The sequence below is a fragment of the Biomphalaria glabrata genome, chromosome 4 (assembly GCF_947242115.1).
Source record: "Biomphalaria glabrata chromosome 4, xgBioGlab47.1, whole genome shotgun sequence".
Lineage (NCBI taxonomy): Eukaryota > Metazoa > Mollusca > Gastropoda > Planorbidae > Biomphalaria > Biomphalaria glabrata.
The window spans coordinates 42,770,720-42,796,160 of record NC_074714.1 but is presented as its reverse complement, the minus strand read 5'-3'; the positions used below and the strand labels follow the sequence as shown (position 1 = coordinate 42,796,160).

The following is a 25,441-nucleotide window of genomic DNA, read 5'->3' as shown; positions in this document are numbered from 1 at the left end:
AAATAGATAAATAGATAAACAGTTAGACCTAGTCGACGATGTAGGTAGTATTTAGCGAGACCATGGCGAGACAAAGAGATTATGACCGGAAGTCCAACTTATTACTTCTTCTGTCTTGTCTCGTCTGGCACGTCTTAAGTCATCGTTTATTTCCGCCTTCTCTTTTCAATAACCAAATTATTCTAATTTATGAAGTAGAGTTTTTGTGTTTTTTTTTTTTGTCTTTTTTTAAAATATTACTATTATAAACTTCACAATGCCGTTCTTGTTTGCCAAGGTAATACATTTCTTTTTATATTAAAAGGATAACAGTTCATTTAGATTGTAGCAGAGTTACGCCATGTTGGCCAAAGAAGTAGAAACTCCATTTTTACAGGTTTGAAAAAGAAGTTTTTGTTTTCCCTCCAAATAGTTGATATTTCATAAAAAAAATTTTCATCAGTAAAAGGTTGCGAAGAAACAGCCGGAAGACACGAGATACATGTTTGAGACGGAAATGAAAGTCATCGATCATGGTAAAGACAGAAAAAGAACGAGAAGGGGATGACTTTGTCTGCGTTGAATCTGACTAAATATCTAGGTCGCTAATGGGTCTACGTAGCCACATGAAGTTCTGGGCAGCAAAAAAAACGTGCAGGTGATGACTTTGTCTGCGTCGAATATGACAAAATATGTAGGTCGCTAATGGGTCTGCGTAGCCACATGTAGTACTGCACTCTTGCGTAATCGTGTAATACTTATGGTCATGTTGGTGCCACTGAAAAGGTCTTTTGGGGGAATGAACTTTTTAAATTCAACTGTAGCATGCAAGTGTCTCCTATCATGTAATTGTTCTCTGTAAGATGCGACTCTCTCCTACACTATTTCTTTTCTGATCTCTCTCTCTCTCTCTCTCTCTTTCACACACACACACACCAATAACATCTACGCATGATAGAGACATATTTTGGTGAAACAGTAATTAGTGTCAGAACGCAACGCGGGAGCGACATTGCTATTTATAATGTAATTTATATTATTTTAGCCAGGACTGACAGGTTTATAATTAATGCCTGCTTAACTAATGAAATCAAAGAGCTTCTCGAAACCCTTTCTCTACGAACATAAAACAATAATGTCTTTCTGGTGTCATGGTCAAGAAAAATAAACAGTAGCACATTATTCTGTTAATTCGACATTTGCATTGTTATCATTTTAGCCAGTCACAAAATAAGATCATATATTTTTGGCAGATCGGAAACGATTTATAGTGATGATTAAAGTGCATATGTAAAGCATTACTGTAAAATGTGGCGCATTTTCTTTTGGGGAGTAGGCCTACTTCAGGACGGTTTGAGAATAAATTATCTCAATGTTACTATAACCTAATGTAAAGGTATAATGCACCTTTTTTTTTGTCTGTTTCTGTGGTAGCCAAAGTAAACATCGGCTTCCTTTTTTTTTTCTTTTCTTAGGATTGTAACCCAGACTTTAAAAACCTTTTTGGTTTGTATCTGTCAACGTCACCTTCATCTTTAAATAAAGTCCTCACTCTGTCTCTTTGTCGAATATTCTGGAACATTGTTTGTTTGTTTTACATGTTTCGGATGTTCCTTCAGAGTTGAAGATAGTTTACTTCCTAGTCCGAACCTCCTGCAGGACGACGGGGTATAGGAGCGGGCAGGGTTTGAACCCGGGACCATCGATAAATCAAAACGACAGTCCAGCGCGAAAACCGCACGACTAGGCAGCCATTCTATGATTATTTTTGCACCAAAATGTTATTTATATAAAACTTGCCGGATATGACCTCCGGCCATCGGACCTTAGTTTGGGTATTTAATTATTATTATTTTATTTTTTTTTTGCATTCGATCTTTACTTTAACATGTTTGTGTAGTTGCAGACGACAAAGGGGAGACTACTTTCAAACATTATTCTTGTTGATGACGTAAGTAAAGGGACAATACTGTGACTGTCTGAGCAAAAGTAAAAATCGTGATTGTAACGTGAGCTGTTTTCCTCAACCATCCACACACACTCACAGGATCTAGCAAACACATAGCCAAAAACACACTAATTCATAATCACACACACACACATACATATTTTTTTGCTGGTTGTCGTACAAAGATCAAACTACATTTAGCAGAGGGAAGAAAAGTTATCATTAGCCCTCTCATTAGCTAACTAGTCTCCCTTGTTAAGAGCTGTACACATCAGATGTCTGGCTTCATGACTAGTGCCCTGGACAACTTTTTAATGTCACTGGTAGCTAGAGACCAGTTCATTAGAGGCCATTTTGAGACTACGCTTTAATTCTGGGTGACACTCTTTTTATCACGTCATTTCGGCGTATTATTCTCAAGATGTCAGGAAGAGGTTACATCATTTTCACCACATCTCTTAATATGTCATGAAGAGGTTACATCATTTTTATCACATCTCTTAAAACGTCAGGAGGAGGTTACATCATTTTTATCACATCTCTTAATATGTCAGGAAGAGGTTACATCATTTTCATCACATCTCTTAATATGTCATGAAGAGGTTACATCATTTTTATCACATCTCTTAAGATGTCAGGAAGAGGTTTACATCATTTTTCATTTAAAAGCTTACATTAACTCAAATCAAGTTGAAATCTGGCACGACGGCAAAGCATGAATCGTTAAAAAAAAAAATTAATTAATATTTTAGTGGGAAGAACAGGGGTGAGTGCCTAATGAAATAGAAAAATAAAAAATTAAAACCGAAAAATACGCAATGGATTAAAAACCTTCCTCTATCTATATCTAAATCAATACATAAGTTAAATGCAATTTCCATAGCGTTCAATTAGCGTTACTAAGCTTTTTAAACATACTCGTACCATGAATCACAGTAAAGACTTGGAGCTAGTCTAGTAGACATAGACCCATAGAGTTCTGCTAGGTTTGAGATTTTGCAACTTTTTCTCCAAAAAAAATATTTCTTTGAGTCCTATGCTAGGTCCCCACCAATCGTAGACCCTAGGCGGCTGCTTAGTTTGAGTATGCTTAAGGCCGACCCTAGTATGTACTTAATTTTGTTAATATAAAAAAGGGTATATAAACCTTGCAATATTGAGAGGGATATGGCAGAGATTGTATGGTGCTCTCACTTTATTCAATGTATTTCAATGTAAGATTTATTTTTTTTTTAATATTTTTATATTTCACTTCAGTCGTATTGAAGAGGACACATCATTTTCATCTCATGTCTATGACGGTGTCCAGACAAGATACATCAAGACGCTAGTTTGTTCATAACTAGTCTTTTGTTGTATAAAGATATAATGCCACTGACAGCAGTTTGTATTCTGAAATTGCAAATCTATTTCCCAGACATCTTTTGTTGTCACAGAGGAAATGAGAACCACGTAATGAGTTGGACATATATAGCTAAATGTTTGGACTGTTATTGTCCAACATTAATTATGTTTTAATTCCTTTTCCCATTTTTTTCAACCAAGTATTTAAGTACATATTCTATTATTATAGAGTGCGGGTGCGTCATACATATATAATATACAAAGCCAAGAAGTTAATAGTGAAATTTATGTTAAAATTTTGGTGAGTGAAAATAGAATATTGTATGTAGAATTTGTTTCTGTCTGTTTGGGAAACCGTGGATAAGTCATAGTCAGATTAAAAAAAAAACACAACCATTCTTCCTCCCCCATCTCCACTTCTAAAAATAGAACATTGCATGTACCAAAAATAGCATGAGTGTATTCCAACGATCAATGAATACCAACTAGAGAGAGTTTCGTGGTTTGTGTTGGACTCAGTGGAAGCATTACAATTCTACTAACGGTGTCATCACGACTTCAACATGTAATTCCGGGTTATCGGGCACAATTGTAGTTTGGCATCCGGTCAGTCAACTAGATCTTGATGATAGTGAGCTCCACAGAGAAACAGAGAGAGAGAGAGAGAGAGAGAGAGAGAGAGAACGAGGGTGAGAAAGAGAGAATAATAGAAAAAGAGAAGGCGGGAGAAAGAAAGAGCAAGAAAGACAGAAAGAGATAGACAGAGAGAGGCAGCATTCCAAAGAGAGAGAGAGAGAGAGAAAGTGAGAGAGGCGTGTCTCATACTATGTCTAGACAGATTAATGCAAAACGTAAGTAAAAAATAAACAAAACAAAGAATTAATTTTTATGAAAACACTTTTTTACAAATTAACTAAGAACATAAAACTTAATTGTTATTTAACCGTAGTTCGGCCAATATTAAAATATTCGCGCTCTGATTGGAACCCTAGAGCTCAATAAAACAAAGAAGCTACAAAAGACGCAGTGAGATTCATTAAAAAACAAAAATTAACTTTTGATTTCAGTAACACCTTTAATAAAATCACTAAATTTAGAAAACCTTCAGAATAGAATACCTTTAAAATAATGCTTTTTAAAAGTATACAGTTTATATTAAGCAGAGATGATTTAATCAGCTTAGATCAGTCAAATTTGTAATAGATCTAAGCTAACAATAGTAAATCTATGCCATTAGACATATTTTTACATATTGTATTTGTTTTGAGCGATTTCATGCTTTTTAGCTTTCTCAATACACTATGATCCTTATCACTCGTCTGGACCAGTTGGGAAAGGAGTAGGAGAAAGAAAGGGATATTTATATGCGAATGTAACCGTGATCGCTTTTTAAAGTAGTTTATTTTAAAAAAATGAACGACCTGAATTGGAGCACGAGGCTTCAAGCCTCTTTCTCAAGCCAATTCACTATCACACACACTAACGTGACACTAATACACTCTGCCAGCGAATCGCTTATGAAAATTAGGTTTTATAGTTTGCTTCAAACTTCAAAGTGGCGACCTACAAAGTATAAAGGGGGCTTATTCAATTTATACCACCACTTTAGTCAAGTACAATTTCTTTCCCTTGTTCGAGATACCACACAAAAGTAATTAATTACCAAGAGTTAATTTGGTAATTTTTTAAAATTTATTCCTGTGTTGTCAGGTGTAAGAAATAATTGTGCGAGCTTTCAGCTTGATCCGAGATTGGGTGTGGGAGAAATAATGTGTACAAACTATTTTTTTCATCTAAAGACTAATGACTCTTTAAATATACACTTGTTTCTTGAGTAATGAAATTTTAAAGTTTTATTTTTAAAATCAATGTTTCATTATGAATATCAAAAAAATGTAGACACGTCTGTAGATTAAGCACAATACGTGCACACGCAGACACAAAAATCAATCGATACTTAATCATTAGTAAAGTAGTTGTCCAGGAGAGCATAAAAAAAATGTCAACACTCTACAGGCGGGGCTCTGATCAAAGCAAACAATAAGAGAGGAAGCAAATTGGAAGCTAACACGCTTCAGTGAATACAGCAAGAGTGGGGCGGGGGGGGGGGGGGGCTCAGGACTGGTTAGTGGGAGAAGTGGAGAGACTGAATTGGGGGAGGGTATCAAATCAGGTTCATTTTTTGTTTGTTTGTTTGTTGTTTTTCCAGCAGTTGAAAGAACAGAAAATAATGTGCCATTCTCAACTGATACTGAGATCCTTGTTTAAGCAACAAAAAATGACGGGTGACCATACTGACCAATTTTTTTTATTATTGAAACTAGTCTGTCTTATTTAACTGGATTTATCTCTAGCAACTGTATTTGTAATAGTATGGTGACTAAACGGTAAAGCATTTCGATCTTGACCATCGGGTTCCGAGTTCCAACCCTGACAAAGTCTGATATTTTGTGGTCGAGACTTTGAGGTCTTCATTCTGAGCCACCTGACAATGTTTGGCGAAGATAAAAGATGTGTTGGACACGTGATAGTCTCGCTATCCATATAAACAGATAAACTTTATATCATCAGCTCTATAAACTCTAACACCTAGTATCAAACTTTGAACAATTAATGCATCTAAAGGACCCTGCCTTGCATTCACTCCACGACCTCTACCTAAAGCCATAGCTCATCCCTAATCAGCCCGCCAGACCCAATTAGCCACTTCCACTAAATCTGCCCTAGTTTCTGCACGAGAGAGGGGGGGGGAGCATTCGGTTGATTAAAAAAAAAAGGTTTCTGGCATGAAGAGCAACAATGGATCATATGAACAATAAAAAGAACAGAAGAAAATTTTTTGGGGAAAAAGGTAACAAAATCAATTGTATTTTTTTGTTGTGTAGACATTGCCTGCACGTTCTTACAGATATCTGAGAAACTGGTCAATCGCTTTAAAAAAATGTGCAAGTTGGCGATTTCAGTGAATTGACCCCGGTGAAAGCGATAAGGCTGTTGCCTCTATTTATATACAAAGATGAAGTGTTAAAATCCTAGCCACATTTTTTTTTTATTTATTTATTTTAAATATTTAATAAAATTATCATTTTTCATTCTAAATCTGAGATAAATCTCTCATTCTCTTTGGCGTTCTCTGCCTATCTCTCTTTCTCTGGCGCTCTCTCTGGTTCTCTCTCCCGCTCTCTTGGGCTCTCTTGCTTTCTCTCTTTCTCTGGCTCTCTATTTGACTCTCTCCCTCTCTCTCTGGTTCTCTCTCTCTCTCTGTTCTTTCTCTGACTCTGTCTCTCGCTTTCTCTCTCAATACAGTTTTAAAAATTCATGTCAACATAGTGTTGCTTTATTGTCTTCTATTAAACATAATCAGCTAAGAAAATAAAATAACAATTACTGACCACTGTAGAAATTCTAATCTGAACTGATACAAAAGGGAACTATTTGACTTCTAGATCGAGAAGAGATTCATCTTAGTGTCAGAAAATGTCTGGTAGAAAAATAAAAGATGCTTAAGGTCGATATTTGAAATAGACACGTTCTGACAGAGTCAACTCACAACTTGATTCCCACCGTGTAAACTTAAGACGTTCAAGAGTTGTACAACCAGATTTACACATCGGCTACGCCCGTTGTTGTTGTTTTTTTTTTTTGATCGGACCCTTCCATCCTTTATTGTTGTTTGTTTCACTTTATAATAATAATTGAATGTATAGAGCGCTGTTAACAAGCAAGGTGTAGGCTCATGGCGTTGTGAGGACATTAGAAACACGAGAAATAACACTTGGCCTTATTTTAACCCTCTCCTCAGACTACTTTTTTAACCCTTGAATTCTAGTATCCTTACCGTTGAAATGTAACGGGCCACTCTTTTTCTCTGTCTCTCCTTTCATCTATTTATCTTCTATTCATCACATCTATCCTTCTTCCTCTCTCTCTCTATTTCTCTCTCTCATCTTCTTTTACTCTTCGTCTTTTATCCCTCTCAATCTCTTTCTTTTCTTTTTCTCTCTCTCCTTATCTCTCGTCTCTCCTTATCTCTCGTCTCTCCTTATCTCTCGTCTCCTTATCTCTCCTTCTACCTCCCCTTCTCCCTCTCCTATCATAATGCTGACCCAGATAGATTTTTGTTTGTCCATTACATTCAATAGATCTGAGGAGTAGTGCCCCCTTAGTAGTACGGGAACTTCCACGTTGATGGGGCTCCAGGTCGTGTGCTATGCACTTCAGTAAGGTCCCGAGTTTGAAACCTGCCCGCTGCCGCCACCTGTCGGTTTCAACTACGACGTAATATTCATCAATTATAAAACAAAGTCAAACAATTTTTAAAACAAATGGACGCCACAGAGATTAAATCATTATCCCAAGCGCACATACATGCATACAGACATAAAGACACATCTACTACACGCATATATCAAGAAAACTTTTACTTACAAACTGGACCTAGTACATTTCAATATACACATTTAAAGTCCAGGTGTCTGAATGTTTAGGAAAATGATGACCATTGTACTTCATCTATGAGAAATTGTCAGTGGCGTTTAATAATATTTGTTTTTAATACTGAGAAAAAATCTTAATTTACGTAAAAGTCACAGTCCACATACAAGCCAAGTAGAAAGTTGTAAATGTCTCTCCCTTACACGAGTGTCAAATCTCAAGATACAACAATTTGGCCTGAGGTCGGGCTAATACAAAATTACAGGATGGTTTTTTTTTCTTTGTTACTGACCAAAACTTCAGGTCTGGTAACTGTCTCTGTCAAACGAATTTGTCCCGAGGCCAGGAGAGCAACATCTTTCTATTAGTGACCCAACGTTTTCTTCATCTTTAAGGGACCGTTCACTAAGTTCAACGTCTGGAAATGAAGGACGTCTTTTTAGGAGGTTTCTTTTGGTTAATAACTGCAACACTCACATAATTCTTATCGCATCACAAAAGGATAGTCCATTTGGAGAGGGATGCGCATCCTAAAGGGATAGTCCATTTGGAGGGGGGATGCGCATCCTAAAGGAATAGTCTATTGGGATGGGGGGATATGTCTCCATTCGTATTTTATTTTATTTTCAAACACATTTATAGTTAGATTTGATTTTCTCCTTTTTCAAACAGATTTGAACTCAAAACCTGTCACGACGTACTTGGAAAAAAAGTAAAGATGGCAGGACTTTGTGCAAACCACATGACATTTTTTGTGAGTTTCCTTCTGAAATGAAAATTATTACGTCCTGGCCTAAATGTCCAGTAGGGTGGTAGTGTGGAGACTTTTGGCAGGAGTGGAGCTAAAATCATAGAGACGTCAGTTAGAAGCGCTTGCACCACGACCAGATGCCAGACATCCATAGAAATCAACGAGCTTTACATAATTAGATTAATAGATTACAAGGTCTAAAGGGAGCTTAATACCTAAGTTTGTTTCACTGTTATAAATCTCAATACAAGAAAAAAAAATTACTTACCACTTAAATATATTTTTTAAAATTATAAATACGAAATGTGTTTTTTAGTTATATGAGTTTTAAACTATTCTCTGGAAGTCTTTTTTCTTAACCTACCAATGTGTACTTTGGAAATGTCCATCTGAGATAGAAAATAACAGTAGTAGTGTTTTAAACATGGCTTCAAAAAACAAGATATAAGAATATAGACAAAGACTTTCTATTATGGATAATATCTGAGCTATTTTTAGGTTAGAGCAGCGCGCGTGAAGGCAAAGTTATAAAAAGTTTTTACAAACAACAAAAAATCATTCACACAATTTCATAAGCGACATGGGAAAGCGTTGTGTGACATAACATTTTAAGATTTGGTAGAGAGAGAGAGAGAGAGAGAGAGAAAGTGAAAGCTGTAATAAAGAGAAATTGAGAGAAACAGAGGAAGAGAGAATGAGAAAGGAGACAATATATAGAGAAAAGAGACAAAGACATGGAGACGGAAAGACAGAGACAAAAAGAGAAAAAGAGAGATAGCGAAGAGAAAGAAAGAGAGAGAGAGGGAGTAAAAAAAGATAAGAAGAGAGTTACAGAGAGACACAAAGCGCGATAGAGACAAACAAAGAAAGAGAAACAGAAAAAGAGAGAGAATGATAAAGAGAGAGATAGGCAGAGAAAAAGAGAAAATGAGAGTGAGAGAAAGAAAAAAATAGAGAATCAGTGAAAAAAGAGAGAGAGAGAGAAAAAGAGAGATAGAAAGAAAAAGATGGTGGAAGTTGACACGTTGATGGAAAAGCAGATTTAAAATCTCCTGGATATTTCTCAACTAATCCACCAAGAGTTCTCCCCCCCTTGCCCCACTCCATATCCTTCCGCTCAAAAAAAAAAAAATTTCAAGAGAAATAACCAAAAAAATACTTACACTGATATTTGTGTACTTCTTAGCAAAATACATTTTCTGCTGTGCCGCAAGGCTTAGGATTAAAATGCTCACTTGTTACATAACCTTTTGTTATCTAACTCTATGTATAGGACATCGAATGGGATACAATCAATGGATCTTACTGAAATAAAATCAATATTTTTTGTGGTTTCCAAACCAGTTTGATAGATTTGACATTCAAAGTGTTGATGTGTACAACTCTAGACTAGATGGACATTGCGATGTGATGTTATATTTCTTGAGCAAATCGGAGTTGTCAATCTTTGGTTTAGATTTTTTCACCCATTTCACTTGTAAATGTATATATATATATATAGGTTGCTAAAATAAGTTTTCAATAGTCGCTAACTCCTCTTTACCTTTGACTGTCAGGCGCTTTTTTAAATCGGAACATATAACAAAAGTAACACATGAGCTACAAAAAATGCCAGCTTGCAGAGTAAAACTCCTGCATGACCTTGTCACGTACAGCGAATAGCATCTGTGTGCTGGACATATATTAGGACATCTTGAGTAAATATGACATTAGCATGACAGTGACATTGTCCACATTATGTACGTTGTCCCCCACCCCCACCCCGACCCCTTAAGCGTTTCCCACATTACGCGAACACACAAACACTCACTCCAACACTTACACGCGCTAAGTGCACGCTGGGAGATATGGATGGGCAATAAAAATGCAAACGATGTAGGCAGGCGGCCCACCACAGCAGCAACTTAACCCATGGCCTGGCACGTGAAGAACGCCCATGTAGGTTCCGGAATTCAACAGCGATTAGTTGTGGCTTGTGAATATATGAATAGATAATGAGTCATATCTGCCGGCGTTGATTGACTCTCTAGCACCATTTTATTCTCTGTGTTTTGCTGGATCCACTATGCAGTATATGTGGTATATCTTTTTAATTCCTTGAAGACATTTATGTGTTAACTTTTGGATAGTCTAGAATACTCCAGATCTAATATATACATTTCTAAATCGTGTTTCGCCCAGGTTAGACATCGAAGGGAAGCACAATTGAGCTCAATGTTTACGACTTTACTATGCCTGTGTTTTCTAATGTCCCTTTTCTACCACCTCATTGTTGTTTGGGGACAGCAGATTATTTGCGTTATAGCGAAACACCGGACACAAGTAAGGCTAAATAAGTAAATAACATTTGCAGTTAGGACTGTGTTCTTCATTTAGTATTTAATATAATTAAAAGTCTTTTCTATTGGAACAGTCTTATGGTTATAATGATGTCTTAGTTTCATGTAGGGCTGTTAACTGTGTTTAACAATTTCATTCAATCAGTTACAGCAATGTTCACCACCACAACAGTGTCTCGGTCTGTTGAAGTTTCTCATACAAACACATGCACTTATTATCTGCCAAGAAATAGTCACAGATATGTCTTATAGTTTAAAAGTCATTGGTTTGAAAAAAAAATAGGAAGGCCTATTTCTGGATCTATACAAACGTAGACTCTAAATTTTGAAATAATCGTCTCCCATTTTTTTTCATCACATTTAAATATGTAACTCCATGAAGCAAGAGCGCTTTATCGCCCCCCCCCCCAATCCCCTTTCAATGACGATAAATATTTTTTTTTTAGAATCACTGAACGTATTGAATACGTTGTCCTTCTGCATCCTATCTGTTGACGTTCAAGATTCCATCCCTTTCATTCCTAGCTACTGAGTCCAGGTGCAGTCAAGCGCTGAACAGAAAGCGTGGAGCTGGAATCTAGGGCCAGTAATTTGTAGGGCACCAGAGAGTGTAGACATCAGGATGAAGCTATTGCCTGTCTGAACATTGGCAGAAATCAATACCATGACAGTTGGTAGTGTATGTATTGTATTGCTTATAGTCAAACATGACGAGTGTAGAACGAGACAATGCACTGATAAAGGCGAGTCCAGGCTCGAGTCCAGTGGATATAAGCACTAAACACACTTTCAGATGCTTAAGTTTGGTCTCTAGGACAAAGTAGAGTAGAATGATGTCTGAGATGTTTCTATCTAACTTTAACTTGACATAATGTAGTCAAAGTGATGTCAGGGGAGGTTAAATCCTTTTCTCGTATTTTATAGATCTAAATTTAGTTAATTAGACATAATGATAATACTAGTAGGTAGTACTGAGTTCTTTTAAAAAAAAAAGTAGCATGAACATTAAAGGCTGTTACTGTAACATTCTATCATGACGACTGACAATATGTACAATGGGACCAAAAACATGGAGCTGTTCCTGTCCAGGTAGTGGACATTTCTCCATGTAGTTTTCTCATCTTTATTAATACTAATGGAAAAAAAAAACTTAAAGAACGTACACTGGCTACTAAACAAGAAAAGTACTTTTTTAAAACATACAATACCTCCTTTATACAACTGATAATATGGTTTGTCTTCTAATCTGGAGATTAATGATACGTGTACTTTACAGAGCAGAACGTTAAAGTTGATCCTTTGTTTGTTATAGAGCGATTATTTTGCATAAGTAAAGATTACCTGACAAAACATGAACCGATAAAAAAAAAAATAATAATTAGTTAATTAATTGTTGGTGATTATTTTTTTTACTATATCGAAAAAGGGAAATAAATTCTACTTAATGATAGATGTAGATGTATATATGGATTTAATCCCCTTAGTACGTTTGACACGTTTTGTCTACCACTTCCCACAATCAGATCAAGTTTAAATTTTGCATGTTAATACACGAATCAATCCAAAAAATAACCAATTAGTTAATCATTTAGTACTAATTAATTAATTTAGTTTTATATGGCAGAAAGGGAACAAAACCCGTTAATTTTTAGATAATTGGCAGTAATTAGCGGTTCTTTCCCTTAAAGTATTCTTTTTTCTATTGCTTTTTTATAAATGCTTTGAATAAACGATGACGGTAAAATTCACAAAGATGTCCTTTCTATATTCCCCCCCCCCCTCTATTCCCCCACCCCACCTCATTTCCAAGCTGATCCAGACAAGCGATAGGATCATAGCGTATTAAGAAAGATAGGTGTATTGAATAGCGCTAAACGAATACTTTTGGTAAATATATTTCTAATTGCACAGATTTATTGTTGGTCTAGATCTCTTACAAACTTAATTACATGACTGATTCAAACTAATTGATACAACTACACTTCGTATTTATTTTTTTAAAGTATTTTTCATGTTTTTCTTGCTTCATGATGTATTTTATTTCCGACGAATAAAATATATTCTTTTGAATGTTGTTTAGTCTGAGTCTTTATTATAGCCCTTTTAAAAAGGTTGCTGTTCTACGATTATCAATATTTAATTAATATTATTTAGGCTATTTGATTACAACTCGGAATAAAACGTGAATATACTAATACAAATACAGATTAACGCGAAATTCTTTGATTTATTTAAATTGGCAGTTATGCAATAATACTTATTATTACTTTATCATGAGAAACCAGGAATTTTGTTTTCCTTCTGTTTGACGATGTAAAACCTTTTTGACCAACTGAATAAAAAAAATAAGGCGTATAACTAAGTAAATATAAATTGGAGATCGAAACCAGCCTATCTGAATCGCTGAGATTAGGAAGAAAAACCATTTCTCATATCACTTTGAATTTCCAAAAATAATCTAGGAAGCCACATACTTTTAATTTGTATTTGAGAACTACAAACATTGAGCACAACAGCAGCGCATTTGTTCAGGACCCTCGCACAAAAGGATCCAAGCCCTCACTCACAAGAAAGGAATCAGATGATGATGCTGATAATGAATCTCACAGATTGTTAGAATCAGTATGTCAGCATACGCTAAGAAACAAAATTTGCCGGCTATAATTTCAAAGGCTGAAGACTGAAATTTTTTATTTCGGAATCTTTAGGGTGCCTCTGAGTCTAACCAGCTGCAAAAGATACGTGACATTAGTCTGGGGAAAGCAAAGGCGGTTGGTCGTTGTGCTGACCATATGACACTCTCGTTAACCGTACACCGCAAAAACAGATGACCTCTACATCATCACCTCCATTGATCGCAAGGTCTGAAAGGGGAACTTTACTTTTTTTTATATTTCAAAGGCATTTTGAAATTATACTTCAGAATTGAAGATCATATCAAACCTCCAGGACTGTCTGGAATGAAGACATCATCAATAGCTTATGAATCTCTGAGAGCTTTGCAAGGGAGCCTCTACCCCTTCCCTCCATGTGACCTGTGTGTTTGTTTTGTAATCTCTTTTAGTAAACCAAAGAATGAAGCAGTACTGCGTCTGTCGCTTGGTGCAGCACATTACAGCAGCCTATCAGTAGCAACCTTGTGCAGTACTTTACAGCAGCCTATCAGTACCGACCTTGTGCAGTGCTTTAAGCAGCCTATCAGTACCGACCTTGTGCAGTACTTTACAGCAGCCTATCAGTAGCGACCTTGTGCAGTACTTTACAGCAGCCTATCAGTAGCAACCTTGTGCAGTACTTTACAGCAGCCTATCAGTAGCAACCTTGTGCAGTACTTTACAGCAGCCTATCAGTACCGACCTTGTGCAGTACTTTACAGCAGCCTATCAGTACCGACCTTGTGCAGTGCTTTACAGCAGCCTATCAGTACCGACCTTGTGCAGTACTTTACAGCAGCCTATCAGTACCGACCTTGTGCAGTACTTGACAGCAGCCTATCAGTAGCAACCTTGTGCAGTACTTTACAGCAGCCTATCAGTACCGACCTTGTGCAGGACTTTACAGCAGCCTATCAGTACCGACCTTGTGCAGTGCTTTAAGCAGCCTATCAGTAGCGAACTTGTGCAGGACTTTACAGCAGCCTATCAGTACCGACCTTGTGCAGTACTTGACAGCAGCCTATCTGTAGCGACCTTGTGCAGTACTTTACAGCAGCCTATCAGTAGCGACTTAACGGATTGTAAATAGAAGTTAGATTTTTTAAAATCCTGGGTTCTGGAGTTGGGCGGGTGAGAAGATGAACGTTGGTCAATTTTGTATTTAATTTAATTTCAGTAAAATCTCACGTGTTAACACAGATATGGGAGGCATTCTATACGTTTGTTTAACATGCCTTTCACTTCGGCCACTTCTTTATCAGAGTTAAAGCTTTTACCCAATACTAAATTTCGCATTTACTAAGAGCCGACCAGGAGCACGCCCATGCACAAACGTCACGATAGAATTGTGTGGGCTCCGGGCCGCACCAGATGACGACCCAATTGAGGTCACTACATCCATGCCATAAACTCAAGGGACACTTGGGCAAGTAAAACAAGGGAGTTCACTCTATTAAATTTATTTGTTTACTTCCTTCGACGTTTCTTCAAAAGCAATCAACCTGGAGAGAAACTCAGAGGCTTCCTTTATCATTGGTCAAGAGACGATCTCATTGTTCTGTATGTGTCTCTTAGAAATCACGGCAACAAAAAAAGTGACACAAGGACAGCGTTGAATGTAAACAGACATTTAAAAAGAGAGAGAGGAAAAAAAGACTGGGTTTCATTGACGTCAGAACTTTTAGTGTCAACTCCAAAAAAAAAATATTTAAAAAAATATATCAAAATACTTCGTTAAAACACAAAACGTATACATGGGAATAACTGCAAATTTACAGCACATATCTCGATACTATTGGATTTGTTTCCCCTTTTCTAGTTAAACAAATTATATATATATAAATACAGATCTATACACAAGCTTTCAATTGTGAAATAAACGTGAAATGTGCAGTAACAAGATACCGAACGATTAAACATTTATTTCAACTCATTTCAAAACGACTGCTGTCAACATTCATCAAACGCACATCGTTGTGTCTGTCGTTTTCTGAGACACTCTTTATCCCCATACACCAGTGTTTCCCAAACGTCTGTCCATAACAGAAGACTTCGCACATTCTGAGAATGTAGTGGAGCACTTTGCTTATTTTTTTTCCCACGTGGGGCCTACAAGTTAATTATTTCATCAGTTCGTGGGAACACCTATTCAGGCCTCGCGGAACACTCAGGTTCCGCGGAACACAGTTTGGGAAACACTGACATAGATGAATAAGAAAGAACATTATGATAAAATGTGAAATGTGACGAGAAACAGCGAAACTATAAAGCGTGGTCTTGACATAGAACTAAGTGAGTTTGAAACATTTGGAGAGACAAAATGGAAACGTTTGCTACACTTCTGTAACCTAAGCACGTGATCATAACAAAACAAAACAAAGAAAAAAAGAATCACGAATAGACTACATCGATGATGTAAATAGTTATTCAATGTTACAGAATATGAGAGAAATATATGAAGAATTTCAGATCTATCCAAATATGGAAAGTGTTTCAAAGTAAGCTTACGAGCTTTCAACAATTTCAACAGCTGACTTAAAGTACCAAAGTTGTTCTTCTAAACTCTAAACTAGTCTAAACCAACCAAAAATCATTGAAATAAATAACTCCCTAAAACAAATATGTTAATTTCACACTTATTAGCATTGCATTAATTGGTTATGAAATAACCAATTAAATATACGAAAAAAATTAAATAAGTTTACAAATAATTTATTTCCTTCCTCACAAACTGAATAGCGCAAATTCTGAGGTTTCCTTAAAAAAAAAAAAAAGTGCATTACTATTGAAGCTTGAAGACGGTTTGGTCTTCCACAAAAATTCTGCCCAGGGCCTCCACTTACTCAACTCCGGCACATGTATTTTCTGTAACTAGAACGACCACAACCAAAACGTAGACTGCATCGCACTCCCCCACAAACCTTCAGCGGTGTGCAGTCATTGGTACTGCCAAGTAATCAGTGCTTTTTTTTACCATTTGAGATAAGCCAGAAATAGTTAAGATATTACCAGAGGAAAATACGGTTTAAATGTAATGGTCTAGTAACTCTAGTGGATATAATAGTTTACTCAATTTTAAATATTACAATTACCATTCACCCAAAAGAAAATGCAATAAAATGAATGAGCTACAGGTGTAACTCTCCTGAAACTGCTGTTGTATTGCACTGATGTCATGCTACAACATTAATAGCTTTTAGGCACTCTACAAACACAACTCAGTTCAAGACTGGCTACGAACTGGAGCCCCTTTGATAAGTAGCATTGCGTTTCTGCCACTCAGTCACACATTCTATCTCAGTATGCACCCACGTACTTTTTTTTTTAATTCAAGGGCAATCAAAAATAGTAGAGGCTCGGTGGTTGAGTGGTAAAGCGCTTGGCTTCCAAAATCGAGGTCCAGAGTTCCAATCCTGGTGAAGACGGGGATTTTTAGTTTCGGGAACTTTGGGCACCTCTAATCCACCCAGCTCTAATGGGTACCCGACATTTGTTGGGGAGAAGTAAAGGCGGTGGGTCGTTGTTCTGGCCACACGACACCCTTGTTAACAGTAGGCCACAGAAACAGAAGATCTTTACGTCATCTATCTTATAGATCACAAGGTCTGAAAGGGAAACTTGACTTTTCTTACTTTAATCTAGAAAAATGTCAAATAATTAGTAGCTGTAGTTTCTGCGTTAAGCCAATGAAGCACCTCGGCGACATACACTCACACATTCACACTCATTACATGTCATCTTTAGAGGCGTTAAAATATAAGTCAAATATTCTAACTTAAATGCCTATCCCCAATATATATTATTCATAATCTAGGGAGATTAAAAAGCGCTGATTTTTTTTTAGAACAAGTGAAAGTACCATATATAATAAATTAGCGCATCGTCTAGATTTAGAGCAAAGAGAAAGAAGAGGAAGAGAGAGAGACAGAGATAGGGAGAGAGAGAGGGGAGGGAGCGGGAGATGATATAGAGATATAGACAGAAGGAAGGGAGGGAGGGATAGAGAGGGACTGAGGAGAGAGATAGAGAGAGACGAGGTAGAGAAAAAGAAAGAGAAACAGAGTGAATGGGATAGAGATGGAAAGAAAGATTACGGAGATAAAATATATTTAGACTAGTCGACCGGCGGCGTAGCATACGCCGCTATTTTGCAGGGCCGACCATAGGCCTATACGACCGCAGTGGGCCCCGCACTTTTATAGGACTCGCGCTAATTTTAGGTGTATAAATTATTAAATTAAATTATTTTATAACTTTAAAAGATTTCCCGCGGCCTCCTGTCGATTTAACAGGAGGTCCTGGAAATCTCCTGAAATTGCAAAATATACGAAAAAGTCCTCGGAATATCCGGAAATTATTAAAATCTTTTGAAAACTCATACAAATCTCCTGAAATATACAGACGAAAATTGTCATTTTTGGGGTGTCATTCAATATGGAAAACGCCAATCGTACGCGCGATTAAAAAAAAAACGGCATTATGTAATACACGCTATTGTGGGATCTAGTGAAAGAAGCTTCTCGCGCCTCAAACTAATCAAGAACTACTTAAGATCAACAATTCTCGTTGATAGATTGAAACATTCGGTAATTCTTGCTATTGAGCCTGATATATGTAGGAAATATAATTTTTATGATGCACTGTATGACTTCGCTACACGCAGGCTCGTAAAGTAATTCTGTACGTAGTATATGATGAATAAAATGCAAAGACGTATTTATTTTCTAATACAATCTCTTAATTTTCACTTATTATCCGTATCCCTACCCAAACTTGGTCCCTCGAAGTCCGTATCGCATAGGGCTCTACAATGGTTAAGTCCGGTTCTGCTATTTAGTGATGGATGAATACTACCCCCCCCCCCAACCCCCGCCCCCCATTTTTGTTTTTGCCTCTAAAATTACGTAGGATAACTCCCTTCGTCCTAGTTGCAAAAATAAAAGAGTGATCTTTCCATGGTGTCAAAATTACTATTGAGCGTGCTCTGTCGCCTCGATAATTACTACAGAGTAGATTACTTCCCCCCACCTTTTTTTTTAACGTGAGGTAGAAATAAAAAAAAAATAGTGATATTTCTTGGTTACAACGGTCCGGCCCTGCTATTTTGTGACTACGTGTTCTCCTCCCCCCTCTTGTTTTCACGTGGACTATCCGCAAAAATAAGAGAGTGATCTTTCCTTTACTTATTCTCGTTTAAACTGTTGAGGGAAGAAGAGAATTATATATAGAGATAATAGTAAAAAAAAACAACAACAAGGTTATAAAGACATTTTTGTGGAAACACAAATTCATTATCGGCACCAGCGGTCTAGCAGTCCAAGGGATAGGTGAAAGTGAATGTGAAGTTAGAAGTGAACCTGACCTAACTAATGTCTTATAATGAATATCTAATTGATCTAATTGTCCTGTAAAGGGACAATCTCTTATTCAAATCCTCAAGAAAAAAACATTTCGTAAAATTTTTTTTTAAAAATTCCTTTAGTTTAGTGTAGGCCCTATCTTTACCTCTATGTTACTCTATAGTCCACGCGATTATATGAAAAACTACTTATTAATTGTTGTTTTAAATTATGTCCAACTTATATGCATACTAAATAGATTTTTTCTCTTTAAAAAAAAGTAAACATTTTTTTTATAAATGTTGTAGTTAGTATGACAGAACCTACTTAAATTAGCAATACAAATGTAAAAAAAAATAATATTTTTGATAAAAAAATCTAAAACCGTTTGCATAAATTTGTCATAAATATGGTAAATAGTCTTCTCCCTTACTAAATAGCCTATAGTGTTGGTACTATTAATAGTGAATAGTTGTAAAAATGGTGTATTTTTATGAAAAAAAACAACTTTTTGCATACTTGATTTTAAAAATTAGATTTTTCGCTTTCAAAAAAAAAAGTAGCCGTTGCTATCAGAACTTTGAATGGTCTAAAATATTATGATGTCGGATGTTCCCTATCTTTTCTAGTTTACGAGATCTAAACGGGACGGACGGACGGACAGACAGACAAACCACACAAAACTCATAGCGTTTTTTCCCTTTCGGGGGCCGCTAAAAAAAGGAAGAAAACGAAACATAAAAGTATAACATCAAATCGAAACGGAAATAAAAATTGTCCACTTAAATTAACGTATCAGTTTTAAATAGCAATAGAATGTTTATCTTAGAATGACAGTAAACTGGAGTCAGAGATATTTAAGTTTAGATAAATAAACCAGATAGATACTTAGATCTAGGTAAATAGACAAGATACCTATAATCAACCAGATACCTAGATCTAGGTAAATAAACCAGAGAGTTCTATGAAGTCCTAGACTACATTTATCTGACCTGCCTGCGAGTGAGTACATCCAAGAGATCGAACGACTGGCGGCTTGGCACAAGTGAGTCCCAGGGAATAAAAGCCATCTCCTTCCGCTGGCTCGAATTAGATCACAGACACCACTGACGTATGCGGGCACTTGCCCTCGACAACTGAATTCGACCACAGGAAAAAGGGAGAGTGAAATGGGGGGGGGGGGGTGGCGATATAGGACTGGAGGGTGGCTTGTGAGTGAGGGACAGAGGTAGGGTAGTCATAAAGGGAGAAAGTAGGATGGACATTAAACATATGGTCCCTCTTTGTTTTTTTTTGTCTGAATCTTTTATTTCCAAGTGTATCTCTCTCTTTCTCTCTCTCTCTTTTTTCTCTCTCTCTTTCTCTCTCTCTTTCTCTCGTTCTCTCTCTCTCTTTCTTTATGTCTCTCTTTTTTTCTCTCTCTCTATTTCTCTCTTTTTCTTTCGCTCTCTCTCTCTCTCTCCCTCTCTCTCTCTCTTTCTTTTTTTCTCCATTTCTTTCTCTCTCTTTCTTTCTTTCTCTTTCTCTATATCTCTCCCTCTCTCTTCCTCCCTCTCTTTCTCTCTTTCTCCCCTTCTCTCTTTCTCTCTCTCTCTCTCTCTGATGATATAGAATACCAAGTAAGTGCAGAAACTATACAAACCCTCTCACTATCGATGTTTTTATATTAGGATAGTAGAGTCTTCGCGTCTAAATGAATGTCTAAATATGCCTTCTTGACTCGCATTGCTACCTTCGTTATTGATCGCATCATGATCATTATTAGTATTATGTGAAAAACGAACTAAAATTCATCCTGGTGAGTTAATGTTCTTCTTCTTCGTTCTCATTTATTATGTTCGAGGGTTCAGATAACTAGACCAACCGCGCAGTGGTTTCTAAATCAGGCATTTCTCCATACAGCTTTTTTATTTCTATAAATGTGTTTTTGGGGCCAGTGTCTTGTTCGGCCCTCTTGATAAGAATGCAGTTTTGAAGGACATGGTCAGCATTCTCTGGTGACACTACACATTCGTTATTTCCGATTTTGAGCTTCCGGAACATATGTTGTCTCATTCTGTTGTGTCCGGTTCTGATGGGAAAGATTAAATATTGGTCATGGCGGGACAGTTTATAATAGGCGTCGTCTTTCTAGAGATTTGGATGAGAGCTTGTTCATTTCTCGTTTATTCTATTCACTATTAATTTCTTCATTTCTTCCGGATAAAGTGAATTATTTAATCAATTAGTGGTAATTAATTAACTTTGTTTTGTATAGAAAAAAGAAAGTTAAACCTTGCAGTATCGAGAGATATATATGGCAGTGATTTTGCAGTTCTTCACAATAGATAACCCCCTTTTCTTAAAAGCATTTTACTTATTTTGCTTGTATCAGAAAGTAATTTGAATTATTTAGTAAGCCGCTAGTTTATTTTGTCTATTTCAAAATCTTTACAACTCTTCATTTTCTTAACGTTTTTCTTTAAATTTCATTATATCGTCACTTAGTTCTTCATATTGCTTTCCCTTCATTTTTGATTATCATTCTATTGTTCCATATTTTCAATTGCATTTTATTGCTTAAAGAATGGGAACCTGATCGAAAGATCGAAGTGTTTTCAAACTGAAGATTACTAAGAATATTTTTTTATGGGAAAATCAGTAACGACCTTGTTTCTCATATTTGTTTTGTTCTTTCAATTAGACATTTTTTAATAAATATAATTGATTTATCCTTCAACTCCACACTTTTTGTTTTCAGCACAAACACACACTCACACAAATAAGATCGCTTTGAAAATGGTCTAGAGTCCAGAAGACATCAGAGAGAGTAGAATCGTCTCCCTTGAGCCTGACTCTCACCCGGGACAGTTGTTTCTCTTTTCTTTCTGAGTTTAATTATCTGCTACTCTGGCACTGCAGCAAACAGCATAACCACGCCAGATCAATACGCGCGTGAGGCTTACAAACAAGAGGACCCAAGCTAAAAACAGCTTTATTATTTTGTGGCTGTGAGAGCGACATCTAGTGTCAAAACCTGGTGACGTGATGCTAGGGATTGGGATTATGAGTTCACCACTCTTCATATTTTGACAAGAAATGTAGTACAATACTTTTTGGGACATCACTATCCCATGCTATTCAGACAAGCATCAATTTCGAACCTAATAACTCGTCAAATTCTTCCAAATTTTCGCGGACCTTTTGATCTTTCTTGTAGGCCTACCTATTTCTCTTCTACATGTTTTTTCAAATTTCTTATTCCATGTGCTGGGACAGATTTAGATTAAAGCCTAGAACTGAGGCCTGTCTGTAGATCTAGATCTAGTCGTTTTAAAATTGTGCAAAACATTACCAGCAACTAAAGTATTTGCATTTTAAATATTATTGTCTCTACACATACACACACACAAGCTTTCCTACAGATGTAACAAGCCAAATGCAACATAAAATACTTTAAAAAAAAAAAAAGCTTATATTAAGTGTATCAATTATTTTGGATCAGTCATGTATATGAATTTGTAATAAGCCTCAGACGACAATCTATTAAGGAGAATAATTCAGCTTATAGCACCACTTCAGTCAAGTAATATTTCTTTCCATCGGAAAGGGGACTAATTCAGCTTATATTACCAATTCAGTCAAGTACTTTTTCTTTCCCTTGTTTGAGATACCAAATAAAAGAAATAATTATCAGCTTTATCCAACATTGGGTGTAGGGGAAATAACGGGTACAAACTTTTGGCCAGCAAATAGTATGGCCTAACAATCAACACGAAGAAGGCAAATGTTATGAGGCCACCTGCTACAGCACCACCCTCCATCCTCATAGACGATAACTAGCTGGACGCCGTAAATGAATTCTGCTATCGTGGATCCACAATTCAAGACGACCTGTCTCTAGAAGAGAAGATTAAAAATAAAAACGCATAGGGAAGACTGCATCGACTTTTGTTAGATTCAGACCAAGAGTTTGGGAAAACCAAAAGCTCACTACAACGACCAAAATGAAAGTCTACAAGGCATGCGTTCTGAGCACGCTACTTATCTTATATAATATATACGTTACTTCAAAAAAGAAGATGATTACGTCCTACGCGTCATGCATTCAGTCATGCATGTTAACCAATGATTTAAATTCTGCCAAGTCACTGGTTTTCCTGGCTAGCTTTACGGCAGTGAGTCGTGGACTACCTACGCAAAGCAAGAGAGAAAACTAAACTCATTTCCCTTGCGCTGCCTCCGAAGGATCTTGAAAATCACAAGGCTAGAGAGAGTGTGCAATACTGAGATCCTTGCGCGAAAGGGTCTTCCAATCATCTTTACAGTCATCAGACAACGCCGCCTGCGTTCGCCGGACGGAGGGAAATCGAGAAAGTCATTCTTTACGGGCAACTCGCGTCTGGCTTAAGAAAAACTGGTCGTCCCCACCTCCGTTACGTGGATGAAATAAAACGGGACCTTAAATCAGTGAACATTGATACAGACCATTGGGAAGACATAACCCTAGACCCGCACTACGTGGAGAGAGATGGTGATCAAGAAAGCTATGGACAGTGAAAAAACATGAGCCTCAGCTCTGGAAAAAAAACGTGCCAAACGATAAATGGCTAACTCCTCTACCACCAAAGCGAAAGCGACATTAACCTGCGATATATGATTTTGAGTTAAAAACATATTATCTATATAAATAATTCTCTTCATGGCTCAAGAGTTTGGACAAGTATTAAAGGAAAGATCACTCTTTTATTTCTGCAAGTCCGACTAGAGTTATCATGCGAAAAAAAAGAGGGCGGGGGGAACAAGTAGTATTCACCCGTCAGAAAATAGCAGGGCCGGACTTAACCGTTGTGACCAAGAAGTCATGGAAAGATCACTCTTTTTTATTTCTAGCCCACATAGTTTTATCGGCGAAAAAAAAGAGGAGGGGGAGGAGAACAAGTAATCTACTCTGTATTCAACCGTTGTGGGTCTCTAAGCGAAACGGATTTCATGGGGCTAAGTTTAGTTAGGAAAACGGATAGCAAGTGAAATTTAAGAGTCTGTATTAGAAAATAAATTCGTCTTTGCTATTTATTAATTCTTTACTACGCACAGAATTACTTTACGAGCCTTGCGTGTAGCGAAGTCATACAGTATATCATAAAAAATATATTTCCTACATAGGTCACGCTCAATAGCAAGAATTACCAAATGTTTCAATCTATCTTCGAGAAATGTTAACCTCATAGACATAAATAAATATAGACTGGAAGTAGGAAGTTATTTTTATTTGGGGGAAGTCAAATATGTTTGATGTACTATATCTATGTGAAAAAAAAATGGCGGCAATTGAGCTATAAATTCTAGGACTAACATTTCAGCCAATATATAATTATGATCTTTACTTTTGAAAAGTACAAAACTGCCATATTCCCAGTATTTTGCCTTTGTTTCTTAATCATAGACATAGGCAAATATATATAGGTTTGTGATGTGGATCTATGTTTGTTGACATGGCTTATTTATTAATGTATGGCAGTCGTCTTATCGATTCAAATTGTTAGAATTAGTTTTTAGTAAAAAAAAAGTCAAAGAAAATGAGCTGAACGTGCTCTAATGTTCGTAGTACGATAGGCCAAGGATAAATTCTAAAGGTTGAAAAAAAATTGAATATTATACACATTAACTTTCAGTTTCAGTAAGTCAGAATAACTGTGACTGTCACTAATTTAATATTGATAGATCTCTAAATCTAACAAATATGACTAATATTTGTAATAACTAGGTCTAATACTTTTCATACTTTTTACTACTAACTATTAAACTAGTCAGTCTATCATCTATGCATGCAGACTATAGACTAGATCTAATATAAGTATAGATTATAGATCTAGTGACAATCTAGTCCTAGACTATTTATTTTATATCTAACTATAGACTATAGTGTCTATAGACTAGACTATACAGATTACAATTATAGTTTATAGCATAGTAGTAACTAGTATTTTTTTACTATAGTATTTATATAGACTAGATCTAAATCTAGTATTTAAAACTATTTATAATTATTTTAATTATGTAAATTTAATAGATTTGGTAGGCACGATTATAGATATAATAATACAGAAGGGGTTCTATCAATTATATAGGTTATGGCTGAAAAAAAAACTATAAATACTTTTAATTTTACACTGCTCATAATTGCTGTATAACTCATACAAACTTATCTTTTCCCAAATGTTTCCCATAATAATTTTTACTTTATCGTCCAGTCTATATATATATGTCTATGGTTATATATATGTCAAGTAGTTTGAGGCGCGAGAAGCTTCTTGCACCAGATTACGGGTATTGCATAATGCCTTTTTTTTCAATCACGCGTAGGATTGGCTTTTTTCATTTTGAATGACACCCCAAAATAACAATATTTGTTTATATATTTCAGGAATTTTTTTTTTTTGTTTTCAAATGATTTTAATAATTTCCGGAGATTTCCGTGACTTTTTCGTATAGTTTGCAATTTCAGGAGATTTCCAGGAGCTCCTGGTAAATCAGGAGGCTGAGGGAATTCTGTTATAAATTATAAAATGGTTTAATTTAATAATTTACACCTAGAATTAGCGCGGGTCCTATGAAAGTGCGGGGCCCACTGCGGTCGCATAGGTTGCATTGTCCTAAGGCCGGCCCTGCAA

At 36.3% G+C, this 25,441-nt stretch overlaps 1 protein-coding gene across 1 annotated transcript in view; it reads right to left on the bottom strand.

Annotated features, from left to right (window-relative positions):
• LOC106053913 (universal stress protein YxiE-like) overlaps positions 1-19,862 on the bottom strand; it is an 84,085-nt gene extending 64,223 nt beyond the window's left edge. The window contains exon 1 of the mRNA XM_056025984.1: positions 19,781-19,862. The gene's annotated coding sequence lies outside the window, so the exon portion shown is untranslated. The remainder of the gene's footprint in view (positions 1-19,780) is intronic.
• Positions 19,863-25,441: the final 5,579 nt, after the last annotated feature.